Raw genomic sequence first — 24987 nt, 5'->3', positions numbered from 1 at the left:
AGGAAAGAACCAGTCCAGGAAGATGTGCCCAGTAGGACACTGCCCTTGTCATTCAGGCAAGGGTGGAAGGCCCAGAGGTGAGCAGAGCAAACCCAATGTTGGTGGTCGCTCCTGAAAACTCAGCGTTTTTAAGCAGCAAAGGCTGTTCCAATTCCTCAACATCTTTGGTCCTTCCCCAAATGTCAATTTCTCTGTTAATGTTTGTGCCCGAAGGGAGTACCAGGGAACTGAAGACATCCAGCTAGTGTCTACTCTACAGTAGATACTACAAGGCACTCACTACAGTCACGACAAGGCATGAGAGGCTCTGATGGTACACTTTGGGAAAACTTAAAAAAAGTTTAATACCATCTCTGTCCCTCTCTCTCCCTCTCTCTTCCTCTCCTCCCCCCACCCCCCCGCCATCCACTTCCTCAGAAATAGTGTTGAAGTGTTGATAACTTAAACATTGAAATCCTTAGAATCAAATTGCTTGGAGACACATTCCGATTGACTGATTCATTGATTGGTCTTTTTTGAGACAGGGTTTCTTTGTGTAGGCTTGGCCGTCCTAGAACTCACCCTTATTTAACTAAACAGAAGCACTGGGAAGCCTCAGGCAGGTCTTGCTTTCCTTAGTGGAGGAGGCAGACGGAAGCAGTGTGGACTGGACTGAAAGCTTAGTTCTGGGCCTAGAGCTTCTGCTAGGAATCGGCTGTCATGAGGATGTTGTCTACCTTCTTGCCATTAGGGAGAGCCTGGCATGATTACCTTTCTAGCTGAACTTGAGGTAAACTTTCATGTGCTTTCTCTACTTAGAAATTGCTCTAGTTCAACACTTGCCATTTCTAGAAAGTTGTGCAGATATTTTTAATTAGAATGCTGTTAAGTATATAACATTATCATGAATTTAGTTTCAAGATACTTTATATTAGAATGATACTGACTTCCTTTGTGAATATATGTATATTTAGTGTCTATATAGTATGTGTACAGTGTATGAGTGTGTAGTGTGTATAGTGTGTAGACAGTGTGTGTACAGTGTATGAGTATATAGTGTGAGTGTGTGTACAGTATATGTGTGTAGTGTAAGTTTGTGTATGTAGTGTGTATATAGTATGTGTACAGTGTATGAGTGTGTAGTGTGTATATAGTGTGTTTACAGTGTATGAGTATATAGTGTGAGTGTGTGTACAGTGTATGTGTAGTATAAGTGTGTGTATGTAGTGTGTATATAGTGTGTGTACAGTGTATGAGTGTGTAGTGTTGTGTATGTACAATGTATGAGTAAGTGTGTAGTGTGTGTGTGGACCACCGGGGCTCAGAGGACAACTTGCAGGCGATGGTTTGCTCCTTCCACCATGCTGGTGTCTGGGTCTTGCTTAGGCTTGGTGGCCTGTGCCTTTACCTGCTGAGTCATCTCGTCCACCCTGTAATTGCTTTATTTCTGATCTCTCCCCCCTTTTTAGAGATTATGGGTTATTGAACCATCAATTCCCTAATGTTTTTTGCACGTGGACTTGGTCTATATATTTTGGCTCTAATTGTGGTTAAAGAGTCTCTCCTAGTCTGTTACATTTTGAAGATTATCTTTTCTATAAAGTCTTTAGTTGGATATGGTGGTGCACACCTTTAATCCTGGCACTCTGGAGACAGAGGCAGGTGGATCTCTGAGTTCAAGGCTAGGCTGGTCTGCAAAATGAGTGCCAAGACAGCTAAAGTTGTTACACAAAAAAACCCTGTCTTGAAAAGCAAAATAAAACAAAAACATTTTTGATTTTCTTTTTCTGTATAAATGTTTTCCTTATTTGCTTGAAACTGTGACTTTATATTGTCAATAGTTCTGGAATAGTCTATGATCTCTTGACATTTGCCTCTGTTTCCTTACCTATCTTGTTCAGGGACTGACTCATGCTATACTGTCCCTTGGTGTTCTTGTGATCTTAATTTTGGCCCACAGCCTCCTGCTTTAAAATGTTTTCTTTCTTGTACGTTTTCTTTTTCAACTATATTGTCTTTTGCTAGCTGAGAGTTCAAAGTCTCATGTACACTAACACACAATTAAAATTTTACCTTTTGCCGGGTGGTGGTGGCGCATGCCTTTAATCCCAGAACTCGGGAGGCAGAGGCAGGCAGATCTCTGAGTTCGAGGCCAGCCTGGTCTACAAGAGCTAGTTCCAGGACAGGCTCTAGAAACTACAGGGAAACCCTGTCTCGAAAAAAAAAAATCTACCTTTGCATTCATTTCAAAACATGGCGTTACTGCACTAGGAGAACGTGAGTTGGTCATTCTTCTCCCTGAGCCTCAGTTTCCTCAGCTGTAAGATGAGAAAACTGGGGAAATTAGCTTCCGAGTTTGGATTTTATGGGTCAGCACAATCTCTAAAAATAATTGGTATACGTGAAAGGGTTGTGATAGTTTTATGATTCTAAAATGACAATATAAGTAAGACAGCCATTTTATTGCTTTATTAAAGAGAAGACATTTAGCATAAAATAAAGGAAGCAAAGGGAGCTGTGCCTTGGTCAGTAGTTCCTTATTTCAAACTCTCCCACAGGTCAGGTCTAGAAAGAATGCATCCTAGGTGCGAGGCTGGAAAACAGCAGTTAATGGCATGGGTTTTCTTTCACAATCTGAACACTCTAAATTCTAATTATGCTAATTATTAGAATTGCTAATGAACACAGCAGAAGAACCAGCAGTGGCGAGATAAGCAACGTTAGTAGTTTGATGGTTTCCAGCATTGACCGGCCTTAACTCAGGATAATTCTGTCTGGGAAGCGGGAGCTGTAATTGCACTCCAGTGTTCGGGTCAATCCAATTCTGACTGAAGGGGTCTGGAGTAGAACTCTTACAAGTGTTGTTTCTTCCTTGCCACCCCCACCCCCCCCAAGTTTCCAGGGGAGTCAATTGGGCAGCCAAAGTCAGAACTTCCATGGAAACCTCTGAATTCAGGTTGAGATTTATGTCTAACTCCATCACCTACTATGTGACCTTGACAAGGTTTGAAATCCTTTCTGGCCTCCAGTTGTCTAAGCTGCACAGCAGGAGCTATAAAATCTATTTCGCTGGTCCCCAAGTAAGATCCAATTAAGTAATATAAGGAGTATTCCTTTAGGAATTAATGTGGACCGTGTGATAAATAGTGCAATCATGCCAATGTTGTCTATTCTATACAAAGGCGGAACGAACCAAGAGTCTGTGCGTGTGGAGTGAGAGAACTGAAGCAAGCATCCAGTTTAGACAGTCCAGAGGTTTAGTCCATTGTTATCATGGCAGGAAGCATGGCAGCACGCAGGCAAACACAACAGAAACGGTGTTGGAAAGGTAGGCGAGAGTTCTACATCCGGATCTGAAGGCAGCAGGAAGAGAGAGAGTGACACTGGGTCTGGCTTGAGCTTCTGAACCTCAAAGCCCACCCCACCCTCAGTGACACACTCCCTCCAACAAAGCCACACCTCTTAATAGTGCCACTCCTTACGGGCCCAGGGGAGCCATTTTCAAACCACCGTAGCATCCTCAGGGGAGGGTGGCTGTTGGCATTTTGTAGGAATGTACCCGTTACTGCACTCGCCTGTATAATGGGATATAATCCTGATAGGATACAACGAGAGGCTCATTATCGCAGGTCTGTGAGAGCTATGTGGGGGTGGTCTTTGATACATGACTTTCATTCTTATGCTCTTATTAGAAGTTGAGAGCTGTGTCCACAGTCCCCGATTCTGAGTGAACGCATGACTAACTATGGCCAAGGGACAATAGTGGAAGTGATGACCTTGTGTGATCGTAAAAGATCACGCAGCTTTTCTCTAGACATGGTACATTTCCCTCAAGAACGTATTTTTATTTATTTTTTTCCATTTTAGCTACTTTTTTTTTCAAGAAACTTCATATATCTTTATTGAGCCATTTAGTTTTATAGTGGGAGGTTAAGGGGAAAAGCAATTCTCCTTGATCAATATTTTATACGTTTGCAGTAAAACATTTGAGGTTCCGGGCACTTTCAGAGGACTGCCTTGCTCACAAGTTTGGTCAAGTAGAAGAAAAAAAAAGTTTAAACTTAACTCGTTGAGTTTTCTGTTTGCTCATCTTCTAATGGTAACTAGCTCCTTTCAGTGATCCACACATTGTATCATCTAAGTTTTCTCGTGGCTGCCCATGTACTGCTAATTTCAACCTGAATCCGCGCTCATTCTACTTCAAAATGAGTTTTGCCCTTGCCCTTGTGCTGTCCTTCCCTTTCTCTGCACAAATGTCCCCTGTCTTTCTCTCTGGTGGCAATTTTATCCTTCACTCACAATCGGGAACACGTAGACCCCCCCAACCCCCCCCCCACCCCCGGTAACCTTGCTGACTCTATCTTAAAGCTTAGAGGTTTAGTGATTTTCGTCCTTGGGCTTGTTAGACTATTAGCATCATAAGCAGTCCCGATGCTGGGGTGCTCTGTCCATCACCAGTGAGCAGCATCTCTCTTCAAGGGAAAAGTGGCTTGATTGCCCATTGTTTTTTCACAGCACATGCCACATGTTCTGGCGGGTCGTAATCCAGAATCTCTTGGCTTGGTTCCTTTGGGTTTATCTTCACCAAACTTCACATTTTCACTTGCTCAGACTCTTCCCTTATTCCTTCAGTACCCTTGAAACACTTTCCAAAAGCCAGTAATACTCGTTACCAAGCCATCCATATAAGCTGTCCTGACCACATGGTATACTGTGTCCTGGTCATCCATGCTCTGTGTGTGTGTGTGTGTGTGAGAGAGAGAGAGAGAGAGAGAGAGAGAGAGAGAGAGAATCTGAACTGTGAGCCTGAAGAAACCTAGTCACGTCCTTCTAGGCAAGTATTTCATGGTCCATAACTGCTACAGAGTGTCTGTGGCCACTTTCCTCTGATCCTCTGCTTTTTGCTATTTTAACCTTCTCAAATGTACCCTTGAGTGACATCCCTTGTCCATGTTTAAAGTCTTCTACTACCTTTAAAGTGGTGTGATGATGATGACTCTCCACGGCCAACATGAGTGGAGTTGGAAATCACACACTTAGTGTTGTGCCCATGAGGTATTTCCAGAAAGAGTTCATTGAGGAGGGAGACACACATGAAGGGTTAGTGTTGTCCCACGCCCTGAAAAAAAGGAGAAAGCGAGCCGAACGCCAGCACTCACTGTTATCTGCTTGCAGACTGAGGGTGTCATGTGACCAGTCTCCTCACAGTCCTGCCATCATGACTTCAAGCATGGTATCCCCAGAAACTGTGAGCCAAAATAAACCCTTTCTTCTGTAAGCTGCTTTTCTTAGGTATTTTGTGTTAGCAATGACAGAAGTCGTTAAAACATCATATAAAGCATCTGCCACTTGGGCTGATGGTGCTCCCCACAAGAGCCATAGACGTACTAAGGAAAATCTTACCAGGCAAAGGAGAACTCCATTTGAATTGTTGGTCAGGGAAGTGACTCCCCAAACCATATAGAGTATCCATGCCATCCTTGATTGCTTCTCTAAGATCAAAGATAAGGTCCTCTTGCTGCAGACATCACACACATGGGACACAAGATTGAAATCAACTGCAGGTGATCCAAGTCACATAGGCAGGGCCAGCTGAGTGTGACCTGGCATCATCTTGGCCCAAGCAGCCAATGTCTGATGGGAGAAACTTTCAGATAAGGGTTTCTAATACTGAGTACTGTTCTCCTTTTAGACCAGGTAGCTTCACTGTGAGGCCCCTGTCTATAAACTGCAGGGTATTTAGCAATGTTGCTGACATAGATCAACAATAAACTTGTCCTGCAGTTATGACAAGCAAAAGTCTCTCACATTATCAGCTCTGAAGACAAAAATCAGCCCTAGTCAGGAGCCATTCTTAGATAAATTCAGCTCTGAGCTTCTGGGCAGCCCCGAGATGCTTGTGTTACTCTTACTCGTACTCTGTATATCGTGAGGTACAGAAACCAACTCTTCCTGACTGTTCCAGGGCCAAGCTTTTGTCCCGAAAAGACCTAGATTTATTCACTAAAATGCTACTGCTTTATAATGTTATTTTAAATTGCAGCCCTAGACACTAGGCATGTGAAAATAGCAGCTGAAGTAACTGGAGTTGAATAATTACAATCAATACGCTGGAGAAGATCATGAAAATGCATGGTGCCTGTGGTGGTTTGAATAAGAGATGTCCTCGTAAGCTCTCGGTCACCAGTAGGTGGCGCTGTTTGGGGAGGTTATGGAACCTTTAGGAAGTGGAGTTTTGCTGGGGGAAGTCATTGAGGATGGGCTTTGGGGTTTTATAGCCTGTTCCCACTTCCTGTTCTCCCTCCCTCTTTCTCTCACCTGTCTCCCTGTCCTCTCCCTCTCTCTCTCCCTCTGTCTCTGTGTGCAGATAAAATGCGATCAGCCGTCTTCCTGATTCTGCCAGCACGCCAGACCTTTCCCACCATGATGGACAGTCTCCCTCTGGAAGTACAAGCTAAAATAAATTTCTTTCTTCCTTCAGTTGCTTTTGATCATGGTATTTAATCACAGCTACAGAGGAGCGACTAAGAGAAAGTCTAACCATCAGCTCAAAGGTGCTACGCAAAAGCCAAAGGTTCCTACTGATAGCACAGGAGGCGCCTCTCACTTCCTGAAAGGTGAGAGTTAGGCCCCAGAACATAGTTATAAAGTAGCAGCAGCTGGGATGTAGTTCACTTTGACAGAGAACATCCCTAGAAGGTACCAAAGGTTAGCTTGATTCCTTGAAACACAAACAAGGCCCCTGGCAGTGTGAGGGTGTAACACTGGCCCCTCAGGCGATGGAGGTGGGAGACTCAGATGACCCAGGTCATCCTGTGGTACAATAGTGAGCTAAAGGCCAGCCTGGGCTACATTAAACTTTGTCTCAAATGAATAAAAATAGCTGAGCTCTTAAGCTTGTCAAGTTTCCTTTATCGAAGGTGGGGTTATTCCTGGACATTGGGGTCCTGAGATATGACCTGGAGAAACAAGAGCTGATACCCTTGTAATTTTGAATTCATAGATTTTCCTTAACTTCCAGGCCTGAGGAAGAGCTTTGGCCCTCTTTTAAGTTTAATTCTCTCCATTTTATTGGAAATAACATGGAGTTCTAGACCTTATGAGATAAGAATGTCACACTAGGACCGTTAATTTCTGTCTTGGTCTCCGAATGAGTATCTAGAGCTAGCTCCTCAAAACGTGGGATCTCTGAGTTTCTGGAATTGGATAGAGATGAAAGATAAGACTTTGGGGAACTGCAGGTCCCTGACAATGTGTACCAGACAGCAGGATTAGAAAAAAGGTACAAACGCACGCACGTGGGGCTGGGACTGAGAGCTGCACGTAGAACACACCAGAAGGCCACCAAGTTGTGAACGAGTCACAGCCCCTTCGAATAACAGAGGCTTAGATAGCATCTGGAGAGTCAGTGCTGCCACGTCGGCAAAGACAGCTCGCAGATGTCTGAAGGGAATAACTGCAGAAGCGTACCCGCCTCACCAGAGTGGCAAAGCACTGGGAGTCACTTTACCAGATGTACCAGAGGGACTAGATGTCTGTCGTCTGCAACCTTTGCCCTGGGCAATCCCTAACGTCTCTGGTTATCAATGAGCTAAGCACTATACCAGCCAGCGACAGCCAGAATGGGTGGAAAGCTTGGCCACCTTCCTCTCTGTTGGCTAAAGGTGAGAGACGGTTAAGTACTACAGATATGGGCTTACTGACGGCAACAAGTTGAGAGAGGAATTTCTGGAGCGCGATTAGCTCGTTCTTAGCTTCCATTCAGTGCCATCAATGAAGAATCAGTGCATTCAATGGGATAAAATGTAGCAAATCATTTCATAAAGCATAAAAGGATATTTATAAATGCCCAGGATTGTTATCTATTAAGTTATGAGGCCAAATCATGCTTTGTGCTGAAATCAAATGTCACACCTCCTGAAGTGAGGGAGATTTTAATAAATGCATGCTGATTAACTGGCTTTGAAAATGGACTATTTCTATGACCCGAATCTCAGATATATTTATGACATTGTGGAAGATTGAATGAGAAATACTTCATGTAGGCTCATGTATTTGAAAACGTGGTCCCCTGTGGGTGGTACTGTCTGGGAAGGTTATGGAGTAGTTAGGAGATGGCTCTTCACTGGAAGAAGTATGTCACTGGGGGTGAGTTTTGAGGGTCTATAGCCTGGCACCATTTGTTCTCTCGTTCTCTCGCTCTCTCTCGCTCTCGCTCGCTCTCTCTCTCTCTCTCTCTCTCTCTCCTCTCTCTCTCTCTCTCTCTCTCTCTCTCTCTATCTATCTCTATCTCTATCTCTCTCCTGTGTGCTGATGAAATTCCACCATGTCATGACTTCCCTCCATGATGGACTCCATCCCTCTGGAACAATAAGCAAAATACACTTTTTCCTTAAGTTGGTTTTGGTCATGATATTTTACCACAACATCATAAACATCACTGATTCAGACATGAAAGAGGTAAAATTATTCTAATTCCTTAGTAAATTCAACCAGCAACGATAAATCCATGCCCTTAGCATTGTAGTCTTCTAAAGTAAGCACAACTTTCTCTACCAGGCCTTTACAGACATGTTCTATCTTTCAAGAGCCTAGACCAAGAGCACAGACAACAGACGGAAAAGCAGTGAGTCTAAGTGTCTGTAGTTCAGAGAGTGGAGATCAAGGTTAGACTGGGTGATCCATGAAATTCACTAAGAAAGATGACTGGGGTTGTGTCCAGATAAAGTTCATGAGGGAAAGGAATTATGGGAGAATGGGTGGCATCACCATGGTAGCATGGGAAAGGGTAAGCTATGGGATGGCAATGAGGTTGGAGGCCTGGGGCCAACACCCAACTAGTGACCGTGTGAGCAGAACGGAACCGGAAACTACCAGAGAGTCTAGTTCAAATGCAGAGATGATGAACATTATGATGAGAAATGTGCCGGCACTGAACGTTCCCCAGCACCGTGAGTCACCACAGACACTGTCTGAGCTCGAACATTCCTGTCCAACACAGTAGTTTCAGGTGTTTCCAGTCAGCAATGTCAGTGATCCACCGAGTCAAGATTTCTTGCATTTGTTTTTGTTACACAGATGGCTTTGATGGTCGCATTCAGTTCTATATAATTTGAGGTTAAGATTAGGATATTTTCTCTTGCATGTTGCAGAGCTCATCTATAAAGATGCCCCAGGAGATGGTGTCTGGCATCCATATTTGTCCTGCTTCATAGAATCTTCCTCCTTGACTGGACATCTTGCTATGTATAGTGAGCATATCCTTGCTGTTCGGGCAAGCTCTTTTTTGATCTAACCATGGTTCTCTGTCTAAACATTTGCAATGAAATGTTCTGATGTGAAGTGCTAAAGAGCTTATCACAATTTAGGATGGTCAGTGTTTCAAAACAATGCTGAGAATTCATTCTCCTAGCTAAATTGGTTTTTTATCACATGCCAAAAATACACACTCCTATTAAACTAATTCCTTGGACCCATGTATTTTGTAGAATGTACAATCTGTGAATAAAAACTATCCCTTTGAAAATATCTCGAAATGCAGTATCAGATTTTGCATACAGGGAGGAAAGGAGCAAGGAAGGCAAGAAATGCAGGCCGGGAAAAACCCTGTGTAAGAGGGACTCAGACATGATCCTCCTGCCTTTTCTCATAGATGGCTGTGTGATAAATTTCCTTGGAGAAGCTCTATACTTTAGAGGTTTAACTAAGAAATTCTGGGAAAGGTGTAGAATAGATTTCCATTTTTAATTTATTCTAGGCAGCCCCTTCCTTTGCTATAATAAAACACTTGAAGCTGGATACTGAAGAAGAGTTTACTTGGCTCACAGTTTGTAGGTCTATAAGTTCAAGGTCAAATGACTCATGGGTTTGATGTTTGATGAATGCCTCATGGCAGACATTATTACAAGAGAGGAATGCAAGACTTAACATTAAATCAACTAGGTTTGGACATTTTTAATGACTCACTTTCATGAGATCTAACTCACGGACCTTGCAGGAACCACCTGATCCCTACCGGAGGCAACAGGTCCACTGGGCTAAGGCACTGCGTATAGATGGCTCTTCAATGTCCTGTCCTCTCACATTGCACAATGGGGACAAAGCCTTGAGGGGGAAACCATCTGAACTAGAGCAAAAGGCAAACGCAGACTCAGTCTACAGACCTTTGAACAACAGCAAGGAAAGCCCTTCATGTTTGAACACTGATTAAACAGGAAAAGAACCCATTTCAAAGAAAGGTCACACATAGGCATGAATTGCCTTGCTTTCTGATCTCAACTCCACACAATTCCTGCCCCTCTAACAGTAAGATCTGACTTGTAAGCCACTAGACTTCTTTACTGTTCTAATGGCTTAGTTTCTGTCTGGGTGGCAGAAGTTTTTTTTTTTTTTTTTTTTTTTTTCCCCTTTGCTGTTTTGTGTTTCCTTCATCTCTCTCGTTCTCCAGTTCAGACCCTACTTCCAGGCATGACATTAGCACAGCCATCCACCACTGGACCTGCTAGAGACACACATTTTCATGATTGGACTTTTTCCTCCAAGCTCTGAAGCCAGTTTAGAAAGAAAAAAATACCACCCCAACTAAGATAGCAGCCTACAGAAGCAGAACTGGGGAGTGCTGGATGTTAAGGGTTTTTTTTTATACGTATATAGGTCACACATTTATTTACATCAAATGGGAGGCTAAGAGATCTTGGTCTCACAGAAAGATGAGAGCTCAGCTTCTCAGCCCCTGGTTTAAATTCTTTCTGCTTGGTCTTCTCTCTCACAAACTAAATGCTCCTCTTTTTAAAACTCACTTAGTTGCTTCAACCTTCGTATGGAGTTATCACTGGCAGGATTCTGCTAAAGCATTTATTTCAATACATTTGTCTTACCAAACACCAAATTTACTAAATCAATTTTCAATGTGATAGTTTCTGAAAATGTCCTCATGCCATCCACAACTGAAACAGTTAGCAAACAAAATACAAGGAGACAAACACGTCTATGCCCATGTATACCCTCATCCATGCCCACGTAACCCACACCTGTGCCCATGTAGCCCACACTTATGTGGATGTACATACACAGCTTTGCCCTTGTGCACACCCTCATCCATGCCCATGTGCACCCTCATCCATGCCCATGTATACCCACATCCATGTATACCCACACCCGTGCCCATGTACACCCACACCTTGTGCATATGTGTACACACATCTATGCCCATGTACACTCACACCCAAGCCCAGGCACACCACAGCTCCTCACAGATAGCTTGCAATGTGCTTGTCAGTTGCAGCAATTCAACCTTATATTACCTAATATTCAAAGTTCTAATATTCCAATTTTTTTCAAGTAACCAAAAGAAAAATGTACACCTCCAGACCATCCTTCCTACCAAAACTACAGCTTGGGTCGTTGACCTGTGTCTTTCGGTGTCCTCTAAAACCTCTCTCAGCCCAACATCAGCCCTCACTCCGGATGGCTAAATGCACAGATGGTTAAGATGTGGTGCTGGTGACAAATGGCCTTTCATCAGCTCCAGTCTTCTGGAAGAGCCCTTATGTGATTGCCTTTCTTGTCCACCAGTGAACTTTTTTCATTTTGACTTTTAGTTCTGTTAATCTTAAATCACAGGGTCCAGGTCAACTCTTGTCAACACTTCAGTGAATTCCAAATTACAGTCAGCAGCCAGATGGAAAGGGGTATTAACTGGAATGGACTGCCCTAAGGGTTCGAGGATGGAAGGAACCAAAGAAAAGGCCACAGCTCCATCCTAGGTACAGGCCCAAACAGACTCCTGGCCATAAATAGTATGAGAGTGTGTGTGTGTGTGTGTGTGTGTGTGTGTGTGTGTGTGTGAGAGAGAGAGAGAGAGAGAGAGAGAGAGAGAGAGAGAGACAGAGAGACAGAGACAGACAGACACACAGACAGAGAGAGGGGGGTCTATGTCTGTACGTATCCACGCAGGCATACATACATATCTGTGTCTATGGACATTAAATAGGCCAGAGGACAATATCAGGTGTCCCTCTCCATTATTTTTTTTTTTTTTTTTTTTTTGGTTTTTCGAGACAGGGTTTCTCTGTGGCTTTGGAGCCTGTCCTGGAACTAGCTCTTGTAGACCAGGCTGGTCTCGAACTCCCTCTCCATTATTTTCTGCTGTCTTCTTTTGATCAGGGTCTCTTGCGGAACCTGGAGCTAGGCTGGCAGGTCAAGCCCAGACATCCTCCTGTCTTTACCACCACAGCTTGAGGATTAGAGACAACACTAAGAACAAGCCCAGCTTCTCACCTGGGTTCTGGCATATAAGCACAAAGCCTCACGTTTGTGCAATGTGCAATGTACTCTTATCCATCGGACCGTCTTTCCAACACCCTTGATTGACACTTTACCAGACTGCTTAGCTCGACCAGAGACCACTTTGGTGTGAAAAGCATAAAGTCTAAGCACACACAATGCTGTATTTATAAATGTCTGTCTTCTATACTTTAAAACTAAGGTGACTTTCTATAGATTTTACACTTTCTCTCGATTCAGTTTTTTTAACTATTTATATTGGTATTTCTATAATTACGAAGCAATAGCTTTTCCTTGTTGAGCATGTTCTCTGCAGGGCATAAATAAATCACCACCCTGACACCAGAGATACCAATTAGGAAAGCCCACTGTATGGGTTTGGATTAGGCTGCTGACTCATAGTGATGGTATTGTCACCACAACATGCGTGCACAGGGGATGGAGTCACCAGGGACTGAGACAGGAAACCGGTAGAAAGACTGAGGTCCCTCAGAACACTCATCCCTTCTGAGGGTGCAGCCAGGTTACCTAAGGACATTGCACCGGTTCCTATCTATTGAGGGTCCCAGTCACAACAATGCTACACTGTGCACTGATTTCCCAACATAGAAAGCTGGAGCTGGAGAATCACATTGAAGCCATTGCACTAATAGAGCACATGCATACACACATGTGCCCCCCACTCTCTCTCACACACACGTGTGTCTTTGTAGTCTTTGTAGAAGACTGATAGTTTTTCCCTATACTACATAAATTGTTAATAAATAAAACCATGAGGCAGGTTCTATTAAAAAATGTTTTCAGGGTATTTAAATTTCTTAACCTTAATTTCAAATTCTGGTTTAAGATTACACACACACACACACACACACCATTGGTGGTTTGCATTTGGGACTGAATAACTAAAGTAACAGGAATGTAGATACAAATTCGCACAAATTTAGGTCATTTAGGCTAAATGTCAAATGCTTTGCTTTGTAATGTCCCTGGAAAATGAAATCCTTGGGTTTTCCCAAGTCTCCCTCTTACCTACCACGGAACCTGTCTCCTCCTTTTCTAAGCACGGGACTTTCCAAGCTGCTATGAAGATATAGACATCATTCTCAAGGCTAGAGTTTGGATGTGCACATAAAATGTTTATGTGCTCAAGCCAAGATAGGTGGGATACATCAACCATAAAAAGCTGTTTCCGTGAATGATGGAAAAACGAGAATGGAAAATGACTGGATATTGGATTATGACAATTAAGGATTAAAAACTGCAGAAATCAGCATTTTGATTTAGAAGTCCAATTGGCCAACAAATGCCAGAAAATATACTTTTTCTATCAGGAGACTTACATTCCAACAGGCAAAGGCTTTATTACAGACAAAACCAAACTTGAGTGTAGGCCATTCCTGCTTCACTGGGCACTTTAAGAGCTTCCCACACCTACGGACACCAGTCTTTTCTTGGGTTTAGAAGGCTTATCTGACACTTTTTGCCTGATTTTGCAGGGGCTCCAATTCATCTAAGGGGAAGGTAGCTTCATCTACCTGCACCAAGTGATGTTACCACTTCCTTGTGGGGCATGTATTCAAGCAGGGTACTTGATGAGCATGGGAGGTCCTAGTGTCTTTGCTTACATAAGGGGAGATAGGTGGCAGCATTCCAGAATCAGAACTACCCTGAAGAGTGACAGGTGTCCTTTCCTTCCTTTTCCTATTAGTGTCTTCAGGGTTTATTGAAAAAAAAAATGTTTATTCACAAGGATACAATGAAAGTAACCACTGCAAAACAAGCAGTCAGGTTGGAGAGAGAGCTCAGTGGTTAAGAAAGCTGGCTGTTATTCTAGAGGTCCTGCATTCAATTCCCAGCACCCACATGGCAGCTCACAGCTGTCTGTAACTCCAGTTCCAGGGAATCTGGCATCCTCACACAGACATACATGCAGGTAAAATATCAATGCCCATAAATCAAGCCAATTCAACAAAAACAACAGAGACACCCTAAACAGTAACCCCACTGATGTCAGAGATTCCCTATTATTTCTTTGGGCCCAAAGCAGGTAAGATACAAGGACCATAATCTAAAAAAATTCATTTCCTACCAGTGTGCATTTGAATCGATAGGAGCTTTATATAAGTTCCCTCCCACACACTGCAATTATTTCCAAATTCTTTCTTCACGAAATGAATCATACTGTTGGAATTTACAGTCATTTCAAGCTCTGGTTTTGCTGGTAGAAATTTCCTGTTCCGTGTCATTATTAGAAATAGTTTGACTCTTTTGTTCTTGAATTGACAGCCATGTAGATGTTAGACTCAGTCATATTGTCTTGCCAGAAGCCAATCGGCAGTGAACACATCAGTCATGTAAGCACCTTCGCTCTTTATGGGACACTGTCCTGAGTGTTTATCTTGACCTTCAAAACCCTTCTTGGATGCAATTAGGGTCAGAAGATGCAAAATGCTTAGGACACATTCTGGGAAGTTTGGGGTAGCCTGCTCAAGTTCCCTCCGATATTCTAGTTTCTCCTTACCCTGGCTGGGGACAGATGACATGTGGAGTCAGTTATTCTGAGTCCTGAAAGTCTGGTTGGGACTTCCAGAAAGCATGGGCGACACCAGAGGTTAATAATTAGATGACATCTGTGTCTCCAAGCAGCCCACGGTAGGATAGTGGCCAGCAGATTTCTAGTCAAGTGGAAGGGGCAGAGGAAGGGAGTGAATCCACTTGTATGTGGAACACGTGATGTTGTGGGGAACAAGGCTGCAGAGAGTGCACCATGTTTATTTCTCTGTGACCTATTATTCTCAGATAAGGGAGTGAATGCTTTGGGGTTGAGGAACACGGCCACAGAACTAAGGAGTAGGCTAGCTTGAGTTGGAAGCCAGGAAGCCCGTCTCCACTCTATCTCCTCTCTTGCTTTGTCTGTCACAAACCAAGCAGGGTAGCCCCTCCACACCAGGAGCTCTGTACCCAGGGGTTCAACAAATCATGGATCAAATAATGGGACAAACACCTGCAGGGTTACTAATACGGTAAACATATTTTTCATGCCATTGTTCACTAACCAATGCAAAGTAACAATTACACAGCGTGTATTTTGTGTCAGTGAGTGTGTGTGTGTGTGTGTGTGTGTGTGTTGTGTAGCTTAAACTCAGGTCATATGCTTTCTTTTTTTTTTTTTTGTTTTTTGTTTTTCGAGACAGGGTTTCCCTGTAGTTTCTAGAGCCTTTCCTGGAACTAGCTCTTGTAGACCAGGCTGGCCTCGAACTCAGAGATCCGCCTGCCTCTGCCTCCCGAGTGCTGGGATTAAAGGCGTGCGCCACCACCGCCCGGCTAGGTCATATGCTTTCTTACAACAGGTCCTTGACCATTTGCAAATCTGAGCATCCATAGAGTTCCTGGAAACCATCTCCAAGGATTCTGAGGTACTGCTCTACTTGCCCTTTAAAAAAAATTTTATTTTTTATTTTATAGGTATGAGTGTTTTTCCTGTATGCATGTGCATGCCTAGTGCCTACAGAAGCCAGAAGTGACTGTTGGATTCCTTGCAAGTGGAGTGAGCTGCCTTATGGGTGCTGGGAACCAAACCTGGGTCCTCAAGAGCAGCAACTGCTCTTAACCACTGAACACTCTCTCTCACTCTGTATATACCCCTTTTGTGTCTCTCACTCTGCATATATCCCTTTTGTGGACTGTTACACAGGACCGACCCACCCATGTCCTTCAAGTGATGTTTGTGAGGCTGGAGGGATTTAGTATTTTAGAAAGAAAATGGGGACACAAGAACCCCTTGATGGCATTTGAATCTGAAGGGAGCTTCTGGATGGCTAGCCTGAAGTTTGCAGAGTCCTGAACCCATCATTGGTTGGGCTGAAGTGATAAACAGACTCATTAACATTCTCCTGTGTGACCGGCACAGCAAGGTTCCCAAATGCCAACCAGGTGATTAGGGTGATGACGCCAAAATTCTTTCCTTTTCTTTCTTTGCCCAAAAATACAAAATGAAATTACCTTGCCATTTCTGTTTTTTTCCCCCCATTTTGTGTCCACTTGCCGGCAGGCTTTTTCTATCTATTCCTTCCCCGCTGTTACCAAGATGAATAAAGCTACATATTCCAAGGCTGTCTGTTGACCTTTGGGACTTAGAAGTCCCCCCACAGCAGAAGGGAAGCAGCTCTGAAATGAATGTGCATCGGTGAAGTACCTCAGGCATGCGGAGGGAAACAAATGACTGAGCTCTTTCCAATTCACAGCACCCAGCAGGCAGAAAAGCAGCAATTTGAGATTTCAAAAGTATCTGGGAGTCTCACAAGGTAAGGCTGGCGATTGGCAGTCAAAGGTACCAGTTAAGCATTAGTTCTGTGGGTCCATAGTCCCTGATCCCCAGGGGCTTCAAAACAAAAGGCAAGTGCAACCTTATTATAATTAGGCTGCGATGATATTACTTTAGCGGTTTGGGAGATTTTTCTTGTTTTGCTTTGACCAAGAGACCCGCTGTTCACACATATCCATGAGACATTCTAGAGAAACGAGTATCTCTCGCTAAATGAAATAGAAGCATCTTCCGTAGCAAAATACCATTGGCTTGGGAGGAAGGCAGTTTCTGTGTGACAAGCCACTCAAGCGATTTACCCTCCTTTTAAAAAAAATAACTGCCTTTTTATTATGCCAATTGCATTTTATTTACTGTGTGTGTGTGTGTGCGTGCATGCATGTGTGTATGCACATGCTCATATGCACTAGTTTATGTGGGCAAACATGTGACATGTCCTAACATATGGAAGCCAGAAGACAACTTGCAAGAGCCAGTTCTCAGTCCTTCCCGAGTCTGTGCTCACTGAGCCGTCTCGATGGCCCCTACCTTTTCCTTCTTGGGATCATCAGCAATATCACCATTGTACTTGAGTTAGCACAGAAGACTCAGGGGTCGTTTTCCTTGGTCTGTATGTCATGACTTGTCCCTGCTACTCTTAAATCAATGTGACATCCTCACTAAGGCTGAGGAGTCTGCAGCTCTCACCTGACGCCTGCCTAATTTTTCTCCTCCCTTACTGTGCCGCAGCCACACTGACTCTTTATGTATACCTAGCATAGATCTCTCTGGGGCTGTGGGCTTTTCCATTTTGTTTGCCCAGAATTATCCCCCCAGCTTGCAATATTCAGTTCTTGAGCAGACTCCCTAGACTGGTTATCTTTAAAAGCAACTTTTATCTTCAATTCCTTTAGTTTATTTTTCCTCTGAGGTCCTATTTGCATCGGATGTTGTATTGGTTTCCATGGCAGCCAGTCTCTTTCTACTGCAGTGTAAACTATATGAGAATGCAACTCCTCTGTACCGCTTGCCCATCTACCCCCAGCGATGAGACTATTGCTCTGTACATGAAAGACATGCAACGTACTGATTGAACAGGTCTGTTTTCTCTCTCTTTAATGGAAGAAAGAAAGAAGCCTATGTGGTATTTAGAAATACTATGAATAATATATTAAAGAGTCCCCAAATCCCCTTGGCATTGTAGTATAACCTGCTGTGCCCCATCTTTTACCAGATACCGTACTCTGGTAGCTCTCCAGCTGTCGCTGGATCTTGTTCTTTGTCTAACATTGCATGCTGTTATTTGTGAACACTTGGAAGGACAGACCAGAAACCTAATAACAGGGACTTTAAGGTACTAATATGTATGTACTCATCTCTCTAACACCTCAGGATAATATTTGTTCACTTTCTTTAGGGCTTCCCTGTGGGATTACACTCCATCCAATCAGAGTGGCAGTTATCTAGATAGCACAGCCATTCTTGTATGCTGTGTGTGTGTGTGTGTGTGTGTGTTTGTGTGTGTGCACATGTTTTCCAATAAAATAATGCATTGACTCCCTGCTTCCAGTGGGAGGTCAATGGTACAGCTTGGATTCTATATACTTGAGGTCAAAGGTTCAATTACCATCATGCTGAAAGACCAAAAATTAAAGTAATAAATTGAATAAATAATATATGTTTCACATACCCGGTGTGGTGGTTTGAATGAGAATGGCCGCCACAGGCTTATATATTTGAATACTTGGTCCCAAGATGGTGGGATGGTTTGAGAATGATTAGAAGGTATGGCCATGGTGGAGAAGGTGTGTCACTGTGGATGGGATGTGAGGTTTCAAAAGTTTATGCAAGGCCCCATTTGCTCCCCCTGCTTCTGACATGATGATCAGGATGTAATCTCTTAGCTACTGCTCCAGCACCTTACCTGCTAGTCTGCCGCCATGTTTCCTACCATGGTAATCATGGACTTATCCTCTGAAGCTGTAAGCAAGCCCCCAATTAAATCCTTTCTTTTATAAGTTATCTTGGTCATGGTGCCCCTCCACAGTGATAGAAAAGTAAGAAGAGACTTGAAAATATATATATATGTTTAATGCATAGCAGGTATTGGAAGAGAAATTCATTAAAAAAGAAAAAAAAGGAAGGAAGGAAGAAAGGAAGGAAGGAAGGAAGGAAGGAAGGAAGGAAGGAAGGAAGGAAAAAGATTCTGTAACAAAAGAACAAGTGGTATCACTGAGAAGGGAAATTTCAATAAATCCAGCAAATACTGGGATGTATCATTGTGTACTAGACCAGACCAAAGATACCAAAAATTAAATGTTGAGGAATTATTAAATTTCTATATCATTAAATGAACAGCAATTTCTACAACATTCATGACATGATTACAGGTCCAAATCTGTGAATCTGTGGTAGAGATGAGGAAATACAGACTAAAGGCATGATATCTAATTCAACAAATTGTAGCAGAGAATTTTTCAGATCTACAGGAGGAAATGGACAACCATGAGCAGGAGGAATTTGGAACTCTATGTGTACATTAGCAGACAAGAATCTCTCCATGCTGGGCTTGAGAGATGGCTCAGCGGTAGGTCCTGAGTTTGATTTCCCAGCAACCATATGGTGGCTCAAAACTATCTATAGTGGGGTCTGATGCCCTCTTCTGGCATAAAGGCATACATGCAGGTAAAACACTCATACAATCAATCAATCAATCAATCTTAAAAACAATCTCTCCAAGCAATACTGTGGTCAAGATGCCAGTGTGCAAAACAAAGAACTGTGGAAGTTGTAAGAAAAGAATTCCAAGGTGGTTACAAAGACAAGCTTGTCACCATGACAGCAGCAGCCTTATCAGAGGCTCTAAAGAACAGGAGTGAGCTGATACATTTGAAGCCCTGGGGGGGGGGGGGGGAACTACCAACAAAGATGACTATATCCAGCAAGGTTATCCTTTAAAATCAAAGGAGGAATGGAGACTTTACATCCTCTGCATAAACTAAAGGAATTCACAGTCCTGAGCCAGCACTGCAAATGAGACTTACAGGTATAATATCCCCAGTAGAAGAAAGATATATACAAGTACAAGAGTCAGGAAAGAACAGATCTCACACTTGAGAAATAGACAAATAAGAATTAAGAGTCAAATATTACCAATTCAGCAATAAACCTATATGATATGAAGAAAGGGGAAGTAGCATATCATATTCACTAATAATCCAAATGAGAACTGTTGTAGCTCTTCAGTTAAAGGACACGGATTAGTTGAACGGACTATACAATAACCATCCATCTATGCTGTCCGCAAGAAACTCACACCACCGGTAAAACTACAAGCAGACAAATGAAAAAGACAAAAAAAGACAGTCCAATGAGAATCTGAAACAAAGTACACCTGACAAAGCAGACTTCAAGCCAAAGTTAGTCACAAGGGATAAGAAAAGCCATGTTAATAAGCAGAACAATCCATCAAGAAAATATAACGACTGCAAATAGACATTTATTGAATGCAAGCGTACCCAGTTTCATAAATCAAACACTACAGGACACAAAGGAAAGAGTTCCATAGAGGGAGTGACTTTCATATCCTGCCTTAATCAATAGGCGGCTCGTTCAAACAAACCAAAAACCAACACGTGAACTTCAGCATTATGACTGCCTCAAAACACTAAACTTATGATAGCAACAATTCATAAAATGAAAAGACAAAAATCAAAAATTTATAGCAGATAAGGCACTTGAGCAAAATATATGATGCACTTTATAATTAAGAAGATAAATTCATACAAAATACATCAGAGACATATTTTCAGAAGTACGTTTTCACAAATGGCTATTCTCTGCCTGTCAGTATCACTGTCTGCATTTCTAAGACAGCCTTTTAAAATTTTTAAATTACATTTTATTAATTCATCTTGTGTGCATGCATGCGTGTGTGTGTGTGTGTGTGTGTGTTTGGTGTTTGTGTATGAGCACATGCCACAGTGGACATGTGGTCAGAGGGTAACTTAAGAATAGTCTGTTCTCTCTTTCTACCATGTGGGTTCTGGACATTGAACTCTGGTCATCAGGCTTGGCATAAGTGCCCGTATCTGCCGAGCCCAAATGCTGACCCTTCCTGTGGTTGGGAAATGACCAATCATTGGTTAGTACAATTGCATCAAAATCAATTATTTGGGTATTGGACAAGGACACTCAGCCAGTTCATATGTAAAGATGCTTGTTAAAGTGTAGGCAATAGAGGTAGATGAAAACACATCATATGGAAACTCACCTCAGCTTTGGTAGAAGCCACTCGGAGCTGCACTCTAAAGTGTGGGTCAGCCATCTTTCCTTCTGAACGGGCTGCTGACAGTAGGTCACGGGAGGAAATGGTGTGTGACATATGTCTTCAGACTGCACCAGGAAAATCCAGAAAAGCAATGTGTAAGTTACTGTTCTCGTCACCGTGACAGACAGACAATAGGAAAGGGGAGGAAGGCTCTGTATGAGCAGATTGATTGAGGCTATCCAGTCCGGCATGGTGGGGAGCACATTGTGGCATGAACACAAGGCTGGTGAGGTTGAGGAAGCAGAAAAGGGAATTTCAACACTCAGCTTTGTCCTTTTTCTGTTTTTATTCAGCCTGGGGTACCTGGATGCTGCTGCCCACCTTCAGGGTGGATCTTCTGTCTCCTCACTTAAAACTCGCTGGAAAAACAACCTCACAGATGCACCCAGACATGGGCCACACTGATGTCCTAGGTGTGTTTCTTTTTCCAGCCAAGTTGAATTTCAAAATTAACCACCACAAGCAAGAAAGACCTTGCCTTTAAAGGTTATGAGAACCAATAAGAACACAGTACCATAAATGCATAAAAATGCCATAGCAAAGAGCACTGTTTTGTAAACTGAATTTTAAAAAGTAGTTAAAAATCTGTATCAGTTTTTAAAAATCAGAGTGGCATAGAAAATGAAAGACCAGTTGGCCTAAAATTTTAGAGTGGACAATTGGCCACCCATTTCCCACAGAGCTCTTGGTAAATTTGCATGCAAGATGACAAACGGGCTTTGGCCAGGTGTGAGGCTATTACTAGGAAATAGCTAGCCAACCAATCATTTTAAGGCTGGTGATTTCAGAAGATCCAAATATTTGGCCTGCCAGAGGATGTGTGTAAGTTTAAGACCAGGATCAAGAGAGATGTCTCAGTGGTTAAGAGTAAATGCCAGCCAAGCACAAACACTTGAATCCCAGTCCCCAGAACGCACAAAGCCAGGCATCACCACATGCACGCCTGCACCCCTAGAAGACCACCAGCCTACATGAGTAGCCTGTGAGAGGCCTCTCTCTAAATATTAAGGTGGTGAATGACAGAGAAAGATACCTAGTGTCCTCCTGTAGCCTGAGCATACATGTATTCCCACATATACACACATACCACCCCCAAACATACATATGCATTCCTATACCCATGCATAAATACACACACACACACACACACACACACACACACACTTGCAAGAGCAAAACACCCAACAGAATGAGATGTCACCATGATACAGGAGCTGGAGAAACCTCGCAGAGAATTCTAAACAACCGTGATTGCTATGGTAGAGGCTCAGCAGGAAAGGCAGCAAACTGAAATCCACGAGACAATTCTAAGCAACCCATGAGGACAAGAGGACCCACCATGAAAGTAACAGAAATGAAAGTAGTCCATTCAGGAACACACTGTCCAGGGCTTCCAAAGACTAGGGGATAAAAGTTAGGGGTCCTTATAAAGAAGAAAGGAAAAAAGATGCTTCAAGAAGTGGCAGCTTTTTCCATAATTAATCAAAGCCAAAAGCTTAGAGGATGCCAAGTAGGTGTTTAAAGAACAGCACACACCTGGCACTGTTATGTAGGGCTCTATGGCTGAGATAAACACCATTACCAAAATCAACTCGGGAGGAAAGGGCTGATTTCAATTCAATCCAGGAATCAGTCCATCACTGAAGGAAGTCAGGCAGGAATGAAGGTGGGAACATTCCAGAAAATGGTCCCATAGACCGGCCCCCAGGCCAGTCTGATGGACGCAATCCCTAAACTGAGATTCTCTCTTCCCCATACATCTAAGTTTCTGTCAATTTGACAAAACCAACCAATGAACACACTGTCAATTAGTTGAAAACAAAACACATGTTGAAATTTTGATTACATCCAACCATACCTCTGTAGCAAAACAGCAGAATCTGCAAGTCAGTCAACGAAGTTACCTCAAATTCTTATTTTGAAGCTTTTATTTTGTTTAATATGTTGTGCGTGTCTGTGTCGGTACACACTGTGCACGTGAGTATCTATAGAGGACAGAAGAGAAAGCCAAATCCTCTAGAACCGCAGTTGCAGGCGGTTGTGAGTAGCCACGTAGGTGCTGAGAACCAATGGTGGATGCTCTGCAAAGGCAGCGAGCACTCTGAACCACGGAGCCATCCCTCGAGCCCCGCACCTTGCTTTCCATCTGTCCTGGGGTTACTATTGCCGTGAGGAGACACCATAACCACAAGCGACTTGGGGATGAGAGGGCTTATTTCGCTCACAGTTTCATAGAACAGTTTGCCATAAAAGCAGCAAGGTCAGGAACCTGGAGGAGGCAGGAGATGATGCAGAAGCCACGGAGGAGTGCCACTTACTGTTGCCCACGGTGGCTTTCTCAGCCTGCATTCTTAGAGAACTCCAGACCGCCAGCCCAGAGATGGCACCGCCCACAACAGGCTGGGCCCTCCCACCTCAAACACTAAGTAAATGCCCTACAGGCTTGCCTACAGTCTGACCTTGCAATCTTATGAAGGCATTCTCTCAATGGTGCCTCCCTCTCTGTTGACTATCGTTTGTATCAAGTTGACATAAAACTAGCCAGCGTGACTGACCTCTTGCCGACTTGACGCACAAACATTTTGCTTTTCAATTAGAACTGTTTCTCATTTATCCCCTAAATGGCACATTGACATTAATATCACAATATAAAACGTAAATAACTTTAGACTTCCCACAGTCTTTACAAATTCAAACAAATTAAAAGTCTAGTCTCAGCCGGGCGGTGGTGGCGCACGCCTTTAATCCCAGCACTCGGGAGGCAGAGGCAGGCGGATCTCTGAGTTTGAGGCCAGCCTGGTCTACAAGAGCTAGTTCCATGACAGGCTCTAGAAACTACAGGGAAACCCTGTCTCGAAAACAAACAAACAAACAAAAAAAGTATAGTCTCTTTAAAATATCCAGTCTCTTTAAAAAAATTCCAAAGTTTTCTCTAAAAGTTCAAAATCTCACAACTGTGGGCTGCTGTAAAAATCAGAATTAAGTTAAATACTTTCTTACTTCAAGAGGCAAGAAGCAGGACACAGACACAATCTGAACAAAACACCAATAGTATAAATAACTCAAGGCCCAGTGTCTGAGATTCACTCACAAGCTTCGATCTTCAAAGCCCTCCAAAGGACTTGGGTCACTTCTCGGCTCTGTCCTCTGCAGCGCACACAGCCTGCAGAGGCTCTGGCAGGCTCCACTTCGCCGCCGCTGCTGGCTGCTGTTCTTGATGGCCATCGCATGACCCTGGCATCTCCAAAATGCGTGGGTCTCTGATGCAAGCGGGTTGCACTTCTGGGCTCTCTTCATGCAGTCAAAGCTCAGCTTCTTCTCATTACCCTTTCTCTCCTGGGCTGCACTTTCACCGGTGGGCCATCCTGGCCTCTCACAGCGCCAAGCCTCAGTGGGGGTTTTTTTTTTTTTTTTATGTTTTCAAAACCAGTAACACCTGGGTGACTATTACACAGGCCCAAGTTTGGCTGCCGGTACAAGGTACAGCCTTGGCCACCCTTGGAACACCGCTCGCATGTGCTGGCTGGGAAAACACTTCCCAGAAGATTTCACTTCAGTGATGCTGGTCTCTTCTGAATCACGGCTGATTCTTCAGTCCCGGGTGAGCAGCATCCATTATCCCAGCAAAACAAAGGTTTCGCTTTAGCGGTTCTGGTCTCTTCTTAATCATAGCTGGTTCTTCAGCGCCAGCTGACCAGAACCACGGGTTCTTTGCACAGGTGACCCCACTCTGCCAATCAGGAGCCAGGCCTCTATCATTCCCACCTCTCGCAAAGGTCTCATCTTCCAGGCTCCTACTCAACCGCCCACTGAGTTCTCAACACTCAATGCCTTTTCTAGCCTAAAGTTTCAAAGTCCTTCCACAGTCTCCCCCCCCCCCGACCCCCCAAAACAGCATGGTCAGGTCTGTAGAGCAATGATTTTTCATAAATTATTAGCAAAAATGTGTTGCACACAAGAAGCCCTGACAGTTGGTGTTACCCAGTGTGGAGACGTTTGGCTTACCCTTCCACGCTGTCTTGTTGCAGAGCCAATAGGGCGATGCCATGGGTTTAGAACTGACAACACATGGCATTTTCATCATGGGGAA

This window comes from Arvicola amphibius, chromosome 9 (assembly GCF_903992535.2).
Source record: "Arvicola amphibius chromosome 9, mArvAmp1.2, whole genome shotgun sequence".
In the NCBI taxonomy this organism is placed as follows: Eukaryota; Metazoa; Chordata; class Mammalia; order Rodentia; family Cricetidae; genus Arvicola; species Arvicola amphibius.
The sequence above is the reverse complement of the archived record's forward strand: the minus strand, read 5'-3'. Positions refer to the sequence as shown.